Source organism: Coregonus clupeaformis, unplaced genomic scaffold, assembly GCF_020615455.1.
Source record: "Coregonus clupeaformis isolate EN_2021a unplaced genomic scaffold, ASM2061545v1 scaf1941, whole genome shotgun sequence".
Lineage (NCBI taxonomy): Eukaryota > Metazoa > Chordata > Actinopteri > Salmoniformes > Salmonidae > Coregonus > Coregonus clupeaformis.
The window spans coordinates 36,981-60,210 of record NW_025535395.1 but is presented as its reverse complement, the minus strand read 5'-3'; the positions used below and the strand labels follow the sequence as shown (position 1 = coordinate 60,210).

The 23,230-nt window shown below is 44.9% G+C and overlaps 1 pseudogene; it reads right to left on the bottom strand.

The window, feature by feature from the left end:
- Positions 1–3,769: 3,769 nt before the first annotated feature.
- Positions 3,770–22,530, bottom strand: LOC123487973 (annotated as a pseudogene).
- Between the last annotated feature and the right edge of the window lie 700 nt (positions 22,531–23,230).

Below are 23,230 nucleotides of genomic sequence, written 5' to 3'. Positions count from 1 at the left end.
ACCATGTAGAACCATACAGAACCTTAAGAACCATACAGAACCATGTAGAACCATACATAACCTTACAGAACCGTACAGAACCATGTAGAACCACACAGAACCCTACAGAAAATATCATACACAGAAAAGGCCAGAGGAATAAAACAACAACGTCAGAAGAACGTGAAGCAGTCTAATGGCTCTCTGACAATGGAGCTGAGCTGGACCTAGGGCTGGGCTGGGACTGGGACTGGGCTGGGACTGGGCTGAGCTGGACCTAGGACTGGGGCTGGACTGGACCTAGGGCTGGGCTGGGACTGGGACTGGGACTGGAATGGGCTGGGCTGAGCTGGACCTAGGGCTGGGCTGGGCTGGGGCTGGACTGGGACTGGGCTGAGCTGGACCTAGGGCTGGACTGGGGCTGGACTGGACCCAGGGCTGGGCTGGGCTGGGGCTGGACTGGGCTGGGCTGGGACTGGGACCGGACCTGGGCTGGGCTGGGACTGGACTGGACTGAGCTGGACCTGGGGCTGGGCTGGGCTGGGGCTGGACTGGGCTGGACCTGGGGCTGGGCTGGGCTGGGCTGGGGCTGGACTGGGCTGAGCTGGATCTAGGGCTGGGCTGGGGCTGACTGGGCTGAGCTGGATCTAGGGCTGGGCTGGGCTGGGGCTGGACTGGGCTGAGCTGGACTGGGCTGGAGCTGGACCTAGGGCTGGGCTGGGCTGGGGATGGGCTGAGCTGGACCTGAGGCTGGGCTGGGCTGAGCTGGACTGGGCTGAGCTGGACCTAGGGCTGGGGCTGGGGCTGGACTGGGCTGAGCTGGACCTAGGGCTGGGGCTGGGGATGGGCTGAGCTGGACCTGGGGCTGGGCTGGGCTGAGCTGGACTGGGGCTGAGCTGGACCTAGGGCTGGGGCTGGGGGCTGGACTGGGCTGAGCTGGACCCAGGGCTGGGGCTGGGGATGGGCTGAGCTGGACCTAGGGCTGGGCTGGGGCTGGACTGGACTGAGCTGGACCTAGGGCTGGACTGGGCTGAGCTGGACAGGGCTGAGCTGGACTGGGCTGAGCTGGACCTAGGGCTGGGCTGCGGCTGGACTGGGCTGAGCTGGACCTAGGGCTGGGCTGGGCTGGGGATGGGGCGAGCTGGGACCTGGGGCTGGGCTGGGCTGAGCTGGGACTGGGGCTGAGCAGGACCTAGGGCTGGGCTGGGGCTGGACTGGGCTGAGCTGGACCTAGGGCTGGGCTGGGGATGGGCTGGACCTAGGGCTGGGCTGGGCTGGGGATGGGCTGAGCTGGACCTGGGGCTGGGCTGAGCTGGACTGGGCTGAGCTGGACTGGGCTGAGCTGGACCTAGGGCTGGGCTGGGCTGGGGATATCCTGAGCTGGACCTGGGGCTGGGCTGAGCTGGACTGGGCTGAGCTGGACCTAGGGCTGGGCTGGGCTGGGCTGGGCTGAGCTTGACCTAGGGGCTGGGCTGGGCTGGGGATGGGCTGAGCTGGACCTAGGGCTGGGCTGGGCTGGGGATGGGCTGGACCTAGGGCTGGGCTGGGGCTGGACTGGGCTGAGCTGGACCTAGGGCTGGGCTGGGGATGGGCTGGACCTAGGGCTGGGCTGGGGCTGGGCTGGGCTGGGCTGGGCTGGGCTGAGCTGGACCAGGCGCTGCTGGGGCTGCGGACCTAGGGCTGGGGCTGGGGCTGGACTGGGCTGAGCTGGACCCTAGGGCTGGGCTGGGGCTGGACTGGGCTGAGCTGGACCTAGGGCTGGGCTGGGGCTGGACTGGGCTGAGCTGGACCTAGGGCTGGGCTGGGGATGGACTGGGCTGAGCTGGACCTAGGGCTGGGCTGGGCTGAGCTGGACTGGGCTGAGCTGGACCTAGGACTGGGCTGGGGCTGGACTGGGGATGGGCTGAGCTGGGACCTGGGGCTGGGCTGGGCTGAGTTGGACTGGGGCTGAGCTGGACCTAGGGCTGGGCTGGACTGGGACCTGGGGCTGGGCTGGGCTGGGGCTGGACTGGGCTGAGCTGGACCTAGGGCTGGGCTGGGCTGGGGCTGGACTGGGTGGGCTGGACTGGGCTGGGCTGGGGGTGGTGGGCTGGGCTGGACTGGGCTGGGCTGGGGCTGGACTGGGCTGGAAATTCCATCGCTGATGTTACCTAGGAGATGACAGGACACATCACATGACCATAGAACAGTGTAAGGAACCAGTCAGGTTAAACCCTCCTCCCCCTCCCTCCCCCTCCTCTCCTCCCTCCCTCCCTCCCTCCCTCCCTCCCTCCCTCCCTCCCTCCCCCCCTCCCTCCTTCCTTCCCTTCCTCCTCCCTTCCTCCCTTCCTCCCTCCTCCGTTCCTCTATCTTCACACCCCTTGACTTATTCCACATTTAGGTGTGTTTTCAAGCCTTAATTCAACATTGATTCAATATACATTTTTCTCATCCATCTACACACAATACGAAATGAAAACACATTTTTAGAAACGCTTTGCACATCAATTGAAAATGAAATACAGAAATATCTCATTTACGTAGAAGTATTCAAGACCCCTGAGTCAATACTTTGTAGCAGCACCTTTGGCAGAGATTACAGCTGGGAGTCTTTCTGGGTAAGTCTCCAAGAGTCTGGATTGTGCAACATTTGCCCATTATTCTTTTCAGAATTCTTCAAGCTCTGACAAATTGGTTGTTGGTCATTGCTAGACAACCATTTTCAGGTGTTGCCACTCAGGAACATTCACTGTCTTCTTAATAAGCAAGTCCAGTGTAGATTTGGCCTTGTGTTTTAGGTTATTGGTCCTGCTGAAAGGTGAATTCATCTCCAGTGTCTGGTGGAAAGCAGATTGAACCAGATTTTCCTCTAGGATTTTGCCTGTGCTTAGCTCCATTCCATTTCTATTTTATCCTGAAAAACTCCCTAGTCATTAACGATTACAAGCATACCCATAACATGATGCAGCCACCACTATGCTTGAAAATATATGAGCGTGCTACTCAGTAATGTGTTGTATTGGATTTTTTCACAAACATAATTCTATTCAGGACAGAAAGTTAATTAAGTAACACGTTTTGCAGTATTACTTTAGTGCCTTGTTGCAAACAGGATGCATGTTTGGGAATAGTTGTATTCTGTACAAGCTTTCTTCTCACTCTGTCAATTAGGTCAGTATTGTGGAGTAACTACAATGTTGTTTTCTCCTATCACAGCCATTAAACTCTGTAACTGTTTTAAAGTCACCATTGGCCTCATGTTGAAATCCCTGAGGGGTTTCCTTCCTCTCCAGCAACTGAGTTAGGAAGGACACCTGTATCTATTGATACACCATCCAAAGTGTAATTAATAACTTCACCATGCTCAAAGGGATATTCATTGTCTACTTTTTGCAAGGCATTGGAAAACCTCCCTGGTCTTTGTGGTTGAATCTGTGTTTGAAATTCCCTGCTTGACTGAGGGACCTTACAGATAATTGTATGTGTGGGGTAGAGAGATGAGGTAGTCATTCAAAAATCATGTTAAATACTATTATTACACACAGTGTCCATGCACATTTTTACTCCTGAACTTATTAAGACTTGCCATAACAAAGGGGTTGAATACTTATTGACTGAAGACATTTCAGATTTTCATTTTTAATTAATTTGTAAAAACTTTGAAAAACACAATTCCACTTTGATATTATGGAGGATTGTGTGTAGGCCAGTGACAAAACATCTAAATGTAATCCATTTTAAATTCAGGCTGTAACACAACAAAATGTGGATAAAGTCAAGGGGTGTGAATACTTTCTGAAGGCACTGTACCTCAGTTCTGGAACCAGCTGATTAAGTAGGTACAGATCCCATGGAAGCTCTTCCAGCAGTACTCAATTAGCCAGGCGTGCTGCTTTGGCCTCGCCTGCTTCTCTTGGGCCTGGTGGTGGGCCTGGTGGTGGGCCTGGAGGTGGGCTTCTTCCCAACGGTTCCCTTCCCTGGATGGGGCTGGGGCTGGGGCTTGACTGGGCGGGGGATGCTGGGGACCTTGGGGACCTTGGGCTGGGCTGGGGGCTGGTTTGCGCTGGACCTGGCCTGTCTTAGCCGGTTTAGGAGTGGTGTGCTTGGGCCAGGAGGCCAGAAAGGTCATCTGAGCCTCATCCGACCCCTTCTTACACATCAGAGGCCTGGGGATCCATCAATGATCAGTTATTGATTGTGACACATTATACACACACATTATGTACACACATTAAACACACATTATCTACACACACACATTAGACACACACATACACACACAATATATATACACATTATACACACATTATATACATATTATACACACATTATATACACACATTATATACACAAACACATTATACACACAAAGCTGTCATCAAGGCAAAGGGTGGCTATTTGAAGAATCTCAAATATAAAATATATTTTGATTTGTTTAACACTTTTTTGGTTACTACATGATTCCATGTGTGTTATTTCATAGTTCTGATGTCTTCACTATAATTCTACAATGTTACAAATAGTAAAAATAAAGACAAACCCTGGGATTAGTAGGTGTGGTACTGTTTGACTGGTGCTGTAGGTGTGGTTCTGTAGGTGTGGTATATAGTGACTGGTGCTGTAGGTGTGGTATATAGTGACTGGTTCTGTAGGTGTGGTATATAGTGACTGGTTCTGTAGGTGTGGTATATAGTGACTGGTTCTGTAGGTGTGGTATATAGTGACTGGTGCTGTAGGTGTGGTATATAGTGACTGGTGCTGTAGGTGTGGTATATAGTGACTGGTGCTGTAGGTGTGGTAAATAGTGACTGGTACTGTAGGTGTGGTATATAGTGACTGGTTCTGTAGGTGTGGTATATAGTGACTGGTGCTGTAGGTGTGGTATATAGTGACTGGTACTGTAGGTGTGGTATATAGTGACTGGTACTGTAGGTGTGGTACTTATAGTGACTGGTACTGTAGGTGTGGTATATAGTGACTGGTACTGTAGGTTGGTATCTGTAGGTGTGGTATATAGTGACTGGTTCTGTAGGTGTGGTATATAGTGACTGGTTCTGTAGGTGTGGTATATAGTGACTGGTTCTGTAGGTGGTAGTATAGTGACTGGTTCTGTAGGTGTGGTATATAGTGACTGGTTCTGTAGGTGTGGTATATAGTGACTGGTTCTGTAGGTGTGGTATGTGTCTGTAGGTGTGGTATAAGTGACTGGTTCTGTAGGTGTGGTATATAGTGACTGGTCTGTAGGTGTGGTATATAGTGACTGGTACTGTAGGTGTGGTATATAGTGACTGGTTCTGTAGGTGTGTATATAGTGACTGGTTCTGTAGGTGTGGTAAATAGTGACTGGTACTGTAGGTGTGGTATATAGTGACTGGTTCTGTAGGTGTGGTTCTGTAGGTGTGGTATATAGTGACTGGTGCTGTAGGTGTGGTATATAGTGACTGGTTCTGTAGGTGTGGTATATAGTGACTGGTTCTGTAGGTGTGGTATATAGTGACTGGTACTGTAGGTGTGGTATATAGTGACTGGTACTGTAGGTGTGGTACTGTAGGTGTGGTAAATAGTGACTGGTACTGTAGGTGTGGTATATAGTGACTGGTTCTGTAGGTGTGGTATATAGTGACTGGTACTGTAGGTGTGGTATATAGTGACTGGTACTGTAGGTGTGGTATATAGTGACTGGTGCTGTAGGTGTGGTAAATAGTGACTGGTACTGTAGGTGTGGTATATAGTGACTGGTTCTGTAGGTGTGGTATATAGTGACTGGTTCTGTAGGTGTGGTATATAGTGACTGGTTCTGTAGGTGTGGTATATAGTGACTGGTTCTGTAGGTGTGGTATATAGTGACTGGTTCTGTAGGTGTGGTAAATAGTGACTGGTACTGTAGGTGTGGTTCTGTAGGTGTGGTATATAGTGACTGGTGCTGTAGGTGTGGTATATAGTGACTGGTTCTGTAGGTGTGGTATATAGTGACTGGTGCTGTAGGTGTGGTACTGTAGGTGTGGTATATAGTGACTGGTTCTGTAGGTGTGGTACTGTAGGTGTGGTATATAGTGACTGGTTCTGTAGGTGTGGTATATAGTGACTGGTTCTGTAGGTGTGGTAAATAGTGACTGGTACTGTAGGTGTGGTATATAGTGACTGGTACTGTAGGTGTGGTACTGTAGGTGTGGTATATAGTGACTGGTTCTGTAGGTGTGGTATATAGTGACTGGTTCTGTAGGTGTGGTAAATAGTGACTGGTGCTGTAGGTGTGGTATATAGTGACTGGTACTGTAGGTGTGGTATATAGTGACTGGTACTGTAGGTGTGGTATATAGTGACTGGTGCTGTAGGTGTGGTAAATAGTGACTGGTACTGTAGGTGTGGTATATAGTGACTGGTTCTGTAGGTGTGGTATATAGTGACTGGTTCTGTAGGTGTGGTAAATAGTGACTGGTACTGTAGGTGTGGTTCTGTAGGTGTGGTATATAGTGACTGGTGCTGTAGGTGTGGTATATAGTGACTGGTACTGTAGGTGTGGTATATAGTGACTGGTACTGTAGGTGTGGTATATAGTGACTGGTGCTGTAGGTGTGGTAAATAGTGACTGGTACTGTAGGTGTGGTATATAGTGACTGGTTCTGTAGGTGTGGTATATAGTGACTGGTTCTGTAGGTGTGGTATATAGTGACTGGTTCTGTAGGTGTGGTATATAGTGACTGGTTCTGTAGGTGTGGTATATAGTGACTGGTTCTGTAGGTGTGGTATATAGTGACTGGTTCTGTAGGTGTGGTATATAGTGACTGGTGCTGTAGGTGTGGTACTGTAGGTGTGGTATATAGTGACTGGTGCTGTAGGTGTGGTAAATAGTGACTGGTACTGTAGGTGTGGTATATAGTGACTGGTTCTGTAGGTGTGGTATATAGTGACTGGTGCTGTAGGTGTGGTATATAGTGACTGGTACTGTAGGTGTGGTACTGTAGGTGTGGTTCTGTAGGTGTGGTATATAGTGACTGGTGCTGTAGGTGTGGTAAATAGTGACTGGTACTGTAGGTGTGGTATATAGTGACTGGTTCTGTAGGTGTGGTATATAGTGACTGGTTCTGTAGGTGTGGTATATAGTGACTGGTTCTGTAGGTGTGGTATATAGTGACTGGTTCTGTAGGTGTGGTATATAGTGACTGGTTCTGTAGGTGTGGTTCTGTAGGTGTGGTATATAGTGACTGGTACTGTAGGTGTGGTATATAGTGACTGGTTCTGTAGGTGTGGTATATAGTGACTGGTGCTGTAGGTGTGGTATATAGTGACTGGTGCTGTAGGTGTGGTATATAGTGACTGGTGCTGTAGGTGTGGTATATAGTGACTGGTTCTGTAGGTGTGGTATATAGTGACTGGTTCTGTAGGTGTGGTATATAGTGACTGGTACTGAAGGTGTGGTATATTTTGTATCATGTTGCCAGTACACTATTAAAAAGATGTACGCATATCACGCTGCGCCTTGGTCCGCTGTGTATAACGATCGTGACATATACGAAATCCTGCTATGCCCTCAGACGAACCATCAAACAGGCAAAGAGTCAATACAGGATTAAGATTGAATCATACTACATTGGCTCTGATGCTTGTCGGATGTGGCAGGGCTTGCAAACTATCACTGATTACGAAGGGAAAACCATCCGCAAGCTGCCCAGTGACTCAAGCCTATCAGATGAGCTAATTGCCTTCTATGCTCGTTTCGAGGCCGGCAACACTGAACCATGCACGAGAGCACCAGCTGTTCCGGACACCCATGGCTGCACCCCTGCCCAATCATGTGAAATCCATAGATTAGGGCCACATTTATTTATTTCAATTTATTTCAATTGACTGATTTCCTCATATGAACTGTAACTCAGTAAAATCGTTGAAATTGTTGCATGTTGGTTTATATTTTTGTTCAGTATAGATTCTTCAGCTCTTAGCAATTCTCGACCAACCTTCCATTGTTAAGCAAAATTCTGCAGTAATTGGTTTTCAAACAGCAAAAAAAATTTTAAAAATGTATATTAGAAAAATTCCAATCTGGTTTTTGTGCCCACCACAGCACTGAGACAGTTTTAGTTAAAGTGATAAATTATCTTAGAGCCAACACAGATGCCAAACAGCTCTCTGTCCTTGTACTCTTGGATTTAAGTGCTGCATTTGACACTGTTGACCATGATGTCCTTCTGGACAGACTGGAGAGGTGGGTTGGCCTCTGTTGACCATGATGTCCTTCTGGACAGACAGGAGAGGTGGGTTGGCCTCTGTTGACCATGATGTCCTTCTGGACAGACTGGAGAGGTGGTTGGCCTCTCCGGTCCAGTTGTAAATGGGTTCAGGACCTATTTAACCGGTTGAGAGTTTTTTGTCACCCTTGGTGAACAAAACTCAAGAGAAAATAGATATTCCATGTGGCGTTCCATAAGGTTAGATTTTGGGTCCGGTACTGTTCAGTTTATATATGTTACCCCTTGGCAGCAGTATCAGACAGCACAGCATTGGTTTTCACTGCTACGCAGACGACACACAACTTTACATTTCTGTGTCACCAGAGGATTTTTATGGAGGACTAAAAGTGCCACAATTAAATAAATAAATACACCATTAAATAATTACTTAAATGTGTCATTAATTAATTAAAATTAGAATTAAATACATAAATGTGTTATTAAATGTGTCATTAATTAATTCAAATACCGATTCATTTTATGTAAAATACATATATAATAATTTCACTATTTACATTTACATTTCATGGTCCTGCGTTGGAGTGCTTCCTGAATTACTTAAAACTGTCAAACTGACCCATCAAAAGTTGGTAGGCGGAACCTAACGCCTGATTGGTTACCCTCTGCATCAAGCCAAGACAAATCAATTCCGGATAATGGATTGATGCAGAGCTACTGAACACATTCCAATACACTGGGAGGCGCTATTCATATATCTATCTATCTATCATACATTTTTATTTAATGTATTTAAGAGGTTAATTGTTGTGACTTTATTCCCTGCTCTCTTGGTACTTTACAGGAGGAATGGGCCGAACACTGCTATTTGAGGGTGAACCTGACCATCTTGTTCCAGCAGCATCAGAGGCACTTATTGAAAGCAACCTCTTCCGGGTTGCAGGAAGGATGTTGGGCCACACCTTTCTGCATGATGGTCCCCATGTCACAGGACTAAGTCCTGCTGTAATTCATGTACTGTTCAATGGGGACCCTGAAATGGCTACTGTTGTTACAGAAGACTGTCCTGATCTGCACATCAGGAGCATCATAGAACTGGTATGTAACCTAAAAGAAACTTTGCCATGTAAAAATATTGCTTGGGCAGATATAATAACTTGTATGGTCTTAATTCTAGCTTGAACATGAAGATCTTACACCGGAACAGAAGGACACAGTTTCAGATCTTTCCATGTCTTGGGATCTTCCGCCAGTCACCAAAACAAATCGGAGATGGCTACATAACAAACTTCTACTCCATGCAGTGAGTTCCTGCTGGTTAAGTGACAGAATTCATCGCTGTACTTGTTGAAATTATAGAATGTGTTGTGAACCCTGGCTTGTTATGTTAACACGAGAGTTTAAGTACTAGAGTTTTAATGGATTTTTATAAAGCACTTTATTGTGTTTATTAACATTTTAACAATTAACATTTTTTTTTGTGAATGCACCAATTGTCAACCTTACAATATCGTTGCAATATCGACATCAAGGTGTTAGGTCAAAAATGTGATATTTGATTTTCTCCATATTGCCCAGCCCTAATGTCAATGCATACACAGTTCAGATGAATTGACACAAGTTCAGTGTCTTTGAAAACATTAACACACTGTGCAGTAGTTGACTTTTTTTTCTTCCATTTACTAAAATCAAACTGTTCTGCACCTTCAGTGCTAACAGTACAGCATTCATGTTAGTCATTCTGTGGACCATAATGAGACAGGAAGCTTCAAAGAAACAGCTTTTTTTCCTTTCTTTTTAAAAGGAAAGTAAACTTTCAGTTTTTTCCTTGCTTGTTCTAACACAACAAATAAAAACATGGGTTGGACATCAGTCTAAGATTCTTGATAACACTTCCACAGTCTCTACATATAGTCTAAGTGCATCAGTAACAGAAACTCCTGGAGCTGGCAAAATTGCAACCTCTTCATCTGAGAGCTCACGGGCCAGCTGAACCTCGGGGACTGACACAGTGCCTCGATGAAGGCAGTGAGGTCCGTTCCAATCGATCCCATATTCTTCAGGAACCTGAATGGATGACAAGCATAATCAGTCTTGTACTTAAAACTAGTTTGACATGTCCTTACACAAGATTGTTATTTTTGGTCACCAAGGCAGTGAGAAATGAAATGTTACTTATTCAGTTTTTTAAAATAATACAGCTTTGCATAGTATGCACTGTAGAAACTACAGCTCACAGGTTGATCTTTAAAAGCTCGGGAGATTTTAAAGAGACAATAATCTATAGTAAATGTTTCATTTAAAGTATCACATTTAGCACCATTTTTTTCTCCCATAATTCCTTTGGGGAAACAATTTTAAGAAAGTGTTTAAAGTTCATTGTTAACCTCAGTAGGATCCTCCTCAGGGCCTTGCTCTCTGTAACTTCTCCAGAGTTGCTGTGGTGACTGATTCCTTTCAGTTCTAAGACCGTGGAAGTTCCAAGCATCTCGAAAAGAGTCGAGGCTTTGCTGAACCAGTGGAAGGAAAATCCGGTGCAGAGCGAAAAGATGGACTTCATTGTCTGGATTCAGTGTCTCCTGATCTTCCAATTAAGTAAAGATCTGATAGAAGAGGTCCAGGGCATGTTCATAAACATCTCTCCACATCCTCTCTATTCTGTGTTTAGGATAAAATTGAGAAATTGTTAATTTATGACATATGCTAAAGTACATTCAACTAGTATGTTAGTTGTGTGAGCCTAGTTGCCAAACATATTTCTTTACCGCTGATTGTGGACACTTCTGCCTGTGATGTGTGAATTCCTGTCGGTACTCTCTGCTTCTGATCATGAATTCTGCTACATCTGCATTCTCCCCCCCTTTGTCAGACCGTACCCTTGATGGCAGCCCATACTGCTCAACAGCGGCGATAAAGCTCTGTAAGACCGTATGAGCTCTATTATTGCCGGCCACAGTCAGGTAGACCACTAAACGACTGAATCCATCCACCCCACCGTGGACAACAAATCTCCACCTGTTGCAAACACATGAAAAAATATAACTTTATTGTATAACAATTGTAATGAAACATATAGAAAGATGCATTGTTTATCTGCTAATATCACTGACCTGATAAGCTTATGGTGGCCATCTATATGCCACAAAGAGTTTGGGCCAGGAACAAAATACTGCCGTCGCCTTAATACACGCAGCCTCAGACGTCTCATGTAGACTCCCTCTGCATTGACTCTGCGTAAAGACTCTTGCAGTCTTGAGACTGAGGGGAGGAATTTAAAATGAATAACCACACACTCACTGGCTACTTATTTTGAGGATATAGTGGTGTCATAATAAAATAAATAATGTGTGAAAACAGTCAACTATTACAGAACCACCACAGCTTCAAAAATGTACTTTACTGTCAGATATTGTACATATACATACATATATATATATATATATATATATATATATATATATATATATATATATATATATATATATATATATATATATGTATATATATGTATGTATATATATATATATATATACATACACATATATATACACATATATAAAAATTATATATACATATACATATATATATATATATATATATATACATACATACATACATACATACATATATATATTTATATATATATACATACATATACATACATATATATACACATACATATATTTATATATATATATATATATTTATATATATATATATACATACACACATATATATACATATATATACACATATACATATATATACACATATACATATATATACACACATATATAGATAGATAGATAGATAGATAGATAGATAGATAGATAGATAGATAGATAGATAGATAGATAGATAGATAGATAGATAGATAGATAGATAGATAGATAGATAGATAGATAGATAGATAGATAGATAGATACCACATGCTCGAACAGAGATGACCTGAGATTTTTGCCTCCTATGATATTTTGCTTTTCTATGATTATATTATACCCTTTACAGCAGGGGCACATCCGGACAGCTGAGAATATTACTGTCAGATATTGTTCCACCTCTATTAAACAGGAGGCTAAAAATCACAGGACATGTCTATCCTGATGATACAAGTCAGCCGTCCTGAAATGTGTGTTTCTCTTCACATTTCTTCTACACATTCTACATCTCAGAGGCGATGTCTTTCCATAAGCGGGCTTCCTTCACCTTTCAAAGGGGCAGAGCTCCAAATTAAAAATACATTTAAATAATGCCCATATTATTATCTACTCACTTGGAACATGCACACCTCTTGCATTCAGGTGACCACGCATTAGCTTGTAGCCGGTGTTTGGATGACTTCTGTGAATTTCACTTACAATACGGTCTAACTCCTCATCATTCACAGCTGAATAGAGATCTGTCTTTCTGTACAAACAAGAAAAACACAACATCAAGTAATGTTACCTTAAACGCGTCATATTCTTTCCGAGTGTATGAGAGCAGCAATTCATAAACAGAAAACTCATGAATTTAGTGTAAATACCTTAAACTGTATTGTTGCATCGCCTCCTGATGGTCCTCTTTGACACACCGAACATCGCTGCAATTTGAACTGCGGGAACTCCACAAAGAAGTTGATGCTCCAGAACTGCACTCGGTATGTCAAAGCGCCAAACGCCCGGTCCCTGTGTGTGTTGGGCCTGAAGTGCCTGGTACTAGAGAAGCGGTGGACAACTTCTTCTAGATTTGCAATCACTCTGTGGTCGATATCTTCGTCGGAAAGTGCGGAAATGACTCCAACAACTTCAATAAGTTCCTCTGCTTTACTAGCTACATGCTCTGGGTCAGCAGGTCCTGCTTCTACATCCTCTGCTAAGTTTAAAATGTCTCTAACCAACTCCCTGGAAAGTTCACGGAGATCCTCCATTGTCTCTATCCAGGTTGGCCTACTCTACTTCAGACCAAAGCAATGGATCAGACTAGATTCGCGTTAGCCCCGCCCACTGACTTTGATGGGTCAGTTTGACAGTTTTAAGTAATTCATGAATCACTGCAATGCAGGATCATGAAATGTAAATGTAAATAGTGAAATAATTATATATGTATTTTACATAAAATGAATCGGTATTTGAATTAATTAATGACACATTTAATAACACATTTATGTATTTAATTCTAATTTTAATTAATTAATGACACATTTAAGTAATTATTTTAATGGTGTATTTATTTATTTAATTGTGGCACTTTTAGTCCTCCATAGATTTTAGACTGTATTCGTGATTTAAATACTTGGATGGCTCACAACTTCCTCCAGCTAAATCAAGACAAGACCAAGGTACTTATTGTTGGAGCCAAAGCACAGAGAGAGAATCTGGCCGCACATTTTAATTCACGGGCAATAAAGATAAAACACCAGGTAAAGAACCCAGCCGTTATTTTAGATTCTGAACTCAAATTCGAATCACACATTAGGAATGTGACCAAAACAGCTTTTTACCACCTGAGGAACATTGCCAAGGTGCGGCCGTTTCTATCTCAGGCCGACACAGAGAGACTCATCCATGCTTTTATTACAAGCAGGCTTGACTACTGTAATGCTCTCCTGTCTGGTCTACCCAAGAAAACCATTACTGTCCTTCTAACTATCCCAAAGCCCAGGACCAAGAGACCTTTAGTTACTATGACACCCAGCCTCTGGAACAGCCTGCCAGAGAACCTGAGAGGGGCCGAAACTGGGGACAGGAACAGCCTGCCAGAGAACCTGAGAGGGGCCGAAACTGGGGACAGGAACAGCCTGCCAGAGAACCTGAGAGGCGCGAAACTGGGGACAGGAACAGCCTGCCAGAGAACCTGAGAGGGGCCGAAACTGGGGACAGGAACAGCCTGCCAGAGAACCTGAGAGGGGCCGAAACTGGGGACAGGAACAGCCTGCCAGAGAACCTGAGAGGGGCCGAAACTGGGGACAGGAACAGCCTGCCAGAGAACCTGAGGGGGGCCGAAACTGGGGACAGGAACAGCCTGCCAGAGAACCTGAGAGGGGCCGAAACTATGGACATATTTCAAAGAGATCTTAAAACACATATTTTTAGCTTTTCTTTTCCTCAGGCTGCTTTTTAGGTTTGATTGTTATTCTTTAAACATTTTATTCTCTTATGTTTGTTGTGTAGTAAATAATTATGTTTATTTTCATTGTTTTTAATTTGTTCGTTTTTTTCCTGTGAAGCGCATTGAGTTGCATTCATGTCTGAAATGCGCTGTATAAATAAAGCTTGATTTGAAGGTAGGCAACAACACGTCCGCCACGCTGACCCTCAACATAGGGGCCCCTCATGGGTGCATGCTTAGTCCCCTCCTGACCCTCAACATAGGGGCCCTTCATGGGTGCATGCTTAGTCCCCTCCTGACCCTCAACATAGGGGCCCCTTCATGGGTGCATGCTTAGTCCCCTCCTGACCCTCAACATAGGGGCCCCTCATGGGTGCGTGCTTAGTCCCCTCCTGACCCTCAACATAGGGGCCCCTCATGGGTGCATGCTTAGTCCCCTCCTGACCCTCAACATAGGGGCCCCTCATGGGTGCATGCTTAGTCCCCTCCTGACCCTCAACATAGGGGACCCTCAGGGGTGCATGCTTAGTCCCCTCCTGACCCTCAACATAGGGGCCCCCTCATGGGTGCGTGCTTAGTCCCCTCCTGACCCTTAACATAGGGGCCCCTCATGGAGTGCATGCTTAGTCCCCTCCTGACCCTCAACATAGGGGGCCCCCCATGGGTGCGTGCTTAGTCCCCTCCTGACCCTCAACATAGGGGCCCCTCATGGGTGCATGCTTAGTCCCCTCCTGACCCTCAACATAGGGGCCCCCCATGGGTGCATGCTTAGTCCCCTCCTGACCCTCAACATAGGGGCCCCTCATGGGTGCATGCTTAGTCCCCTCCTGACCCTCAACATAGGGGCCCCTCATGGGTGCATGCTTAGTCCCCTCCTGACCCTCAACATAGGGGCCCCTCATGGGTGCATGCTTAGTCCCCTCCTGAACCTCAACATAGGGGCCCCTCATGGGTGCATGTTTAGTCCCCTCCTGACCCTCAACATAGGGGCCCCTCATGGGTGCGTGCTTAGTCCCCTCGTGACCCTCAACATAGGGGCCCCTCATGGGTGCGTGCTTAGTCCCCTCCTGACCCCTCAACATAGGGGCCCCCATGGGTGCGTGCTTAGTCCCCTCCTGACCCTCAACATAGGGGCCCCTCATGGGTGCATGCTTAGTCCCCTCCTGACCCTCAACATAGGGGCCCCCCATGGGTGCATGCTTAGTCCCCTCCTGACCCTCAACATAGGGGCCCCTCATGGGTGCATGCTTAGTCCCCTCCTGACCCTCAACATAGGGGCCCCTCATGGGTGCATGCTTAGTCCCCTCCTGACCCTCAACATAGGGCCCCTCAGGGGGTGCATGCTTAGTCCCCTCCTGACCCTCAACATAGGGGCCCCTCAGGGGTGCGTGCTTAATCCCCTCCTGACCCTCAACATAGGGGCCCCTCTGGGTGCGTGCTTAGTCCCCTCCTGACCCTCAACATAGGGGCCCCTCATGGGTGCGTGCTTAGTCCCCTCCTGACCCTCAACATAGGGGCCCCCCATGGGTGCGTGCTTAGTCCCCTCCTGACCCTCAACATAGGGGCCCCTCATGGGTGCATGCTTAGTCCCCTCCTGACCCTCAACATAGGGGCCCCCCATGGGTGCATGCTTAGTCCCCTCCTGACCCTCAACATAGGGGCCCCTCATGGGTGCATGCTTAGTCCCCTCCTGACCCTCAACATAGGTGCCCCTCATGGGTGCATGCTTAGTCCCCTCCTGACCCTCAACATAGGGGCCCCTCAGGGGTGCATGCTTAGTCCCCTCCTGACCCTCAACATAGGGGCCCCTCAGGGGTGCATGCTTAGTCCCCTCTGACCCTCAACATAGGGGCCCCTCATGGGTGCATGCTTAGTCCCCTCCTGACCCTCAACATAGGGGCCCCTCATGGGTGCGTGCTTAGTCCCCTCCTGACCCTCAACATAGGGGCCCCTCATGGGTGCGTGCTTAGTCCCCTCCTGACCCTCAACATAGGGGCCCCTCATGGGTGCGTGCTTAGTCCCCTCCTGACCCTCAACATAGGGGCCCCTCATGGGTGCGTGCTTAGTCCCCTCCTGACCCTCAACATAGGGGCCCCTCATGGGTGCGTGCTTAGTCCCCTCCTGACCCTCAACATAGGGGCCCCCTCTGGGTGCATGCTTAGTCCCCTCCTGACCCTCAACATAGGGGGCCCCCCATGGGTGCATGCTTAGTCCCCTCCTGACCCTCAACATAGGGGCCCCTCATGGGTGCATGCTTAGTCCCCTCCTGACCCTCAACATAGGGGCCCCTCAGGGGTGCATGCTTAGTCCCCTCCTGACCCTCAACATAGGGGCCCCTCAGGGGTGCGTGCTTAGTCCCCTCCTGACCCTCAACATAGGGGCCCCTCATGGGTGCATGCTTAGTCCCCTCCTGACCCTCAACATAGGGGCCCCTCATGGGTGCGTGCTTAGTCCCCTCCTGACCCTCAACATAGGGGCCCCCCAGGGGTGCATGCTTAGTCCCCTCCTGTACTCCCTGTTCACCCACGGCTGTGTGAACGCGCACCACTCCAACGCCATCGTTAAGTTTGCAGACGACACAACGGTGGTAGGTCGGATCAACAGTGAGACAGCCTAGAGGGAGGAGGTCAGAGACCTGGCCGTGTGGTGCCAGGACAATAACCTCTCCCTCAACGTCAGCAAGACAAAGGAGCTGATCGTGGACTACAGGAAGCGTGGGGTTAGGGTTATAATAGTGATTATATTACCTGTATAAACAGGGTTAGGGTTATAATAGTGATTATATTACCTGTATACGTGGGGTTAGGGTTATAATAGTGATTATATTACCTGTATACGTGGGGTTAGGGTTATAATAGTGATTATATTACCTGTATACACAGGGTTAGGTTATAATAGTGATTATATTACCTGTATACACAGGGTTAGGGTTATAATAGTGATTATATTACCTGTATACGTGGGGTTAGGGTTATAATAGTGATTATATTACATGTATACACAGGGTTAGGGTTATAATAGTGATTATATTACCTGTATACGTGGGGTTAGGGTTATAATAGTGATTATATTACCTGTATACGTGGGGTTAGGGTTATAATAGTGATTATATTACCTGTATACGTGGGGTTAGGGTTATAATAGTGATTATATTACCTGTATACACAGGGTTAGGGGTTATAATAGTGATTATATTACCTGTATACGTGGGGTTAGGGTTATAATAGTGATTATATTACCTGTATAAACAGGGTTAGGGTTATAATAGTGATTATATTACCTGTATACAGGGGTTAGGGTTATAATAGTGATTATATTACCTGTATACGTGGGGTTAGGGTTATAATAGTGATTATATTACCTGTATACACAGGGTTAGGGTTATAATAGTGATTATATTACCTGTATACACAGGGTTAGGGTTATAATAGTGATTATATTACCTGTATACACAGGGTTAGGGTTATAATAGTGATTATATTACCTGTATACGTTGGTTAGGGGTTATAATAGTGATTATATTACCTGTATACGTGGGGTTAGGGTTATAATAGTGATTATATTACCTGTATACGTGGGGTTAGGAGTTATAATAGTGATTATATTACCTGTATACGTGGGGTTTAGGGTTATAATAGTGATTATATTACCTGTATACACAGGGTTAGGGTTATAATAGTGATTATATTACCTGTATACACAGGGTTAGGGTTATAATAGTGATTATATTACCTGTATACACAGGGTTAGGGTTATAATAGTGATTATATTACCTGTATACGTGGGATTAGGGTTATAATAGTGATTATATTACCTGTATACACAGGGTTAGGGGTTATAATAGTGATTATATTACCTGTATACACAGGGTTAGGGTTATATTAGTGATTATATTACCTGTATACGTGGGGTTAGGTTATAATAGTGATTATATTACCTGTATACACAGGGTTAGGGTTATAATAGTGATTATATTACCTGTATAAACAGGGTTAGGGTTATAATAGTGATTATATTACCTGTATACACAGGGTTAGGGTTATAATAGTGATTATATTACCTGTATACGTGGGGTTAGGGTTATAATAGTGATTATATTACCTGTATACACAGGGTTAGGGTTATAATAGAGATTATATTACCTGTATACACAGGGTTAGGGGTTATAATAGTGATTATATTACCTGTATACACAGGGTTAGGGGTTATAATAGTGATTATATTACCTGTATACACAGGGTTAGGGTTATAATAGTGATTATATTACCTGTATACACAGGGTTAGGGTTATAATAGTGATTATATTACCTGTATACACAGGGTTAGGGGTTATAATAGTGATTATATTACCTGTATACGTGGGGTTAGGGTTATAATAGTGATTATATTACCTGTATACACAGGGTTAGGGTTATAATAGTGATTATATTACCTGTATAAACAGGGTTAGGGTTATAATAGTGATTATATTACCTGTATACACAGGGTTAGGGTTATAATAGTGATTATATTACCTGTATACGTGGGGTTAGGGTTATAATAGTGATTATATTACCTGTATACGTGGGGTTAGGGTTATAATAGTGATTATATTACCTGTATACGTGGGGTTAGGGTTATAATAGTGATTATATTACCTGTATACACAGGGTTAGGGTTATAATAGTGATTATATTACCTGTATACGTGGGGTTAGGGTTATAATAGTGATTATATTACCTGTATACGTGGGAGTTAGGGTTATAATAGTGATTATATTACCTGTATACACAGGGTTAGGGTTATAATAGTGATTATATTACCTGTATACGTGAGGTTAGGGTTATAATAGTGATTAAATTACCTGTATACACAGGGTTGGGGTTATAATAGTGATTATATTACCTGTATACGTGGGGTTAGGGTTATAATAGTGATTATATTACCTGTATACGTGGGAGTTAGGGTTATAATAGTGATTATATTACCTGTATACGTGGGGTTAGAGTTATAATAGTGATTATTATTACCTGTATACGTGGGGGTTAGGGTTATAATAGTGATTATATTACCTGTATACGTGGGGTTAGGCTTATAATAGTGATTATATTACCTGTATACATGGGGTTAGGGTTATAATAGTGATTATATTACCTGTATACGTGGGGTTAGGGTTATAATAGTGATTATATTACCTGTATACACAGGGTTAGGGTTATAATAGTGATTATATTACCTGTATACGTGGGGTTAGGGTTATAATAGTGATTATATTACCTGTATACGTGGGGTTAGGGTTATAATAGTGATTATATTACCTGTATACGTGGGGTTAGGGTTATAATAGTGATTATATTACCTGTATACGTGGGGTTAGGGTTATAATAGTGATTATATTACCTGTATACGTGGGGTTAGGATTATAATAGTGATTATATTACCTGTATACACAGGGTTAGGGTTATAATAGTGATTATATTACCTGTATACACAGGGTTAGGGTTATAATAGTGATTATATTACCTGTATATATTCTATCAGTTAATATATTACCTGTAGACACTGGGTCCCTGGCAGGCATGGTTCAGTTTCCTCATGTCCCACATCATCTGAGTAAAGTAGTGTCTGGGGTTGGTGTTGTAGGCTCTGCACAGGTTGGGTTTCCCCTGGAAGTCGCAGTAGTAGGAGCGAGTCTGAGGCTGGGTCTGGGGTGGGCTGGGGCCCTTACAGGAGACCCTGAGCCTGGTATGGTCCCCCAGCTCCAGACACCACCATGGTGCAGGAGTCGCGGCTCTTGGTGCTGAATGAGATGGGTCGGTCCCAGACTGTGCCGTTTGTCTTTGTTGTTTCTTTTGAGCGTGTGACACCACCCCAGCCGCCAGCACCAGCAGCGCTATCCTCAACCCAGTCCTCATGATGACGGTGACCGTTGAAACGGCGCTGTGTGTGTGAGAGAGAGAGAGAGAGCGAGTGTACGGAGGCGTCCTGAAGGAGTGTACGGAGGCATCCGGAAGGAGCTTATAAAGACTTTTCCTACAAAGACGGCTTTCAGGTGGTGACTAACCTCCCCCCACCCCACACACACACAACCAAGGGAGGAGAGGAGGTAGATAGGAGAGAGAAAAGAGAGAGAGAGAGAGAGAGAGAGAGAGAGAGAGAGAGAGAGAGAGAGAGAGAGAGAGAGAGAGAGAGAGAGAGAGAGAGAGAGAGAGAGAGAGAGAGAGAGAGAGAGCAGAGGGAAACTGGGTGGTTGACATATGAGTGTGCAAAGCTGTCATCAAGACAAAGGATGGCTATTTGAAGAATCTCAAATATAAAATATATTTTGATATATATAAAATAGATTTGTTTAACACTAATTTGGTTACTACATGATTCCATATGTGTTATTTCATCGTTTTGATGTCTTCACTATTATTCAAAAATAGTAAAAATAAAGAAAAACCCTTGAATGAGTAGGTGTGTCCAAACTTTTGACTTGTAGTGTACATTTAAAAACATTAGCATGTATTGTGTGTGTGCATCTATCAGTTACACATACATGTCAGTACATACACACAACAAGTAGGTCACATTGGGGAGAGGTGTTGATTTATTTGTTTTTTAAACCAGGTTTACTGTTCACTTGCTCTATATAAGATGGAAGGGAGTTCCATGCACTCATGGCTCTGTATAATACTGTACGCTTCCTTGAATTTGTTCTGGACCTGGGGACTGTGAAAAGACCCCTGGTGGCATGTCTGGTGGGGTAAGTGTGTGTGTCAGTGCTGTGTGTAAGTTGACGATGCAAACAATTAGGAATTTCCAACAAATTAATGTTTCTTATAATAACAAGAAGTGACGCAGTCAGTCTCTCCTCAACTCTTAGCCAAGACAGACTGGCATGCACAGTATTAATATTAATCCTCTGATTACAATGAAGAGCAAGACGTGCCGCTCTGTTCTGGACCAGCTGCAGCTTAACTAGGTCCTGCTCTGTTCTGGGCCAGCTGCAGCTTAACTAGGTCCTGCTCTGTTCTGGGCCAGCTGCAGCTTAACTAGGTCCTGCTCTGTTCTGGGCCAGCTGCAGCTTAACTAGTTCCTGCTCTGTTCTGGACCAGCTGCAGCTTAACTAGGTCCTGCTCTGTTCTGGACCAGCTGCAGCTTAACTAGGTCCTGCTCTGTTCTGGGCCAGCTGCAGCTTAACTAGGTCCTGCTCTGTTCTGGGCCAGCTGCAGCTTAACTAGGTCCTGCTCTGTTCTGTGCCAGCTGCAGCTTAACTAGGTCCTGCTCTGTTCTGGACCAGCTGCAGCTTAACTAGGTCCTGCTCTGTTCTGGACCAGCGGCAGCTTAACTAGGTCCTGCTCTGTTCTGGGCCAGCTGCAGCTTAACTAGGTCCTGCTCTGTTCTGGGCCAGCGGCAGCTTAACTAGGTCCTGCTCTGTTCTGGGCCAGCTACAGCTTAACTAGGTCCTGCTCTGTTCTGGACCAGCTGCAGCTTAACTAGGTGCTGCTCTGTTCTGGACCAGCTGCAGCTTAACTAGGTATTTCTTTGCAGCACTTGACCACATGACTGGACAATAATCAAGATAGGGCAAAACTAGAGCCTGCAGGACTTGGTTTGTGGAGTGTGGTGTCAAAAAAGCAGAGCATCTCTTTATTACGGACAGACCTCTCCCAATCTTTACAATCACTGAATCTATATGTTTTGACCATGACAGTTTACAATCTAAGGTAACGCCTAGTAATTTAGTCTCCTCAACTTGTTCAACAGCCACATGATTCATTACCAGATTCAGCTGAGGTCTAGAACTTAGGGAATGATTTGTACCAAATACAATGCTCTTAGTTTTAGAGATGTTCAGGACCAGTTTATTAGTGGCCACCCCATTCTAAAACAGACTGCAACTCTTTGTTTAGGGTTGTAGTGATTTCACGGCTGTGGTTGCTGACGTGTATAGGGTTGAATCATCAGCATACATGGACAAATGCTTTGTTTAATGCCAGTGGCAGGTCATTGGTAAAAATAGAAGAGTAGAGGGCCTAGAGAGATGCCCTGTGGTACACCACACCTTACACGTTAGACATTAGAAAAGCTTCCATTAAAGAAAACCCTCAGTTCTATTAGATAGATAGCTTTGAATCCACGATATGGCAGAGGTTGAAAAGCCATAACACACGTTTTTTCAACAACAGGTTACGGTCAATAATATCAAAGGCTGCACTGAAATCTAACAGTACAGCTCCCACAATCTTCTCATTATCAATTTCTTTTAACCAATTATCAGTCAATTGTGTCAGTGCAGTACATTTTGAGTGACCTTCTCTATAAGCATGCTGAAAGTCTTTTGTTAATTTGTTTACAGAGAAATAGCATTGTATTTGGTCAAACACCATTTTTTCCAACAGTTTGCTAAGAGCTGGAAGCAAGCTTATAGGTCTACTGTTAGAACCAGTAAAGGCCGCTTTACCATTCTTGGGTAGTGGAATGACTTCCCTCCAGGCCTGAGGACAAAGTCTTGTTGAGTTTAGTCACATAACTTCTTAATTTGCAGTAAGTCAGCCAGTCAGATGTGCAGCCAGACTTATTAGCCACCTCTTTTTGCCCCGTCTCTTTCAACCATACAGTTTTTCAATTCCTCATCAATCCATGGAGCCTTAACAGTTCTAACAATCAGTTTCTTAACAGGTGCATGTTTATCAATCATTGGAAGAAGCAATTTCAGCGTCTGGATGCCCCTTATTAATCACATCAGACCAACAAATATTTTTTACATCATCCACATAAGAGTCACAGCAAAATATTTTGTATGATCTCTTATACACTATTTTAGGCCCAGCTTTTGGAACTTTGGCTTTCCTGGATATAGCCACTATATTGTGATCACTGCATCCAATGGGTACGGATACAGCTTCAGAACAAAGTTCTACAGTATTAGTAAAAATGTGATCGATACATGTGGATGATCTTGTTCCTGTAGTGTTTGTAAACACCCTGGTAGGTTGATTAACAACCTGATCCAGGTACTGGTTACA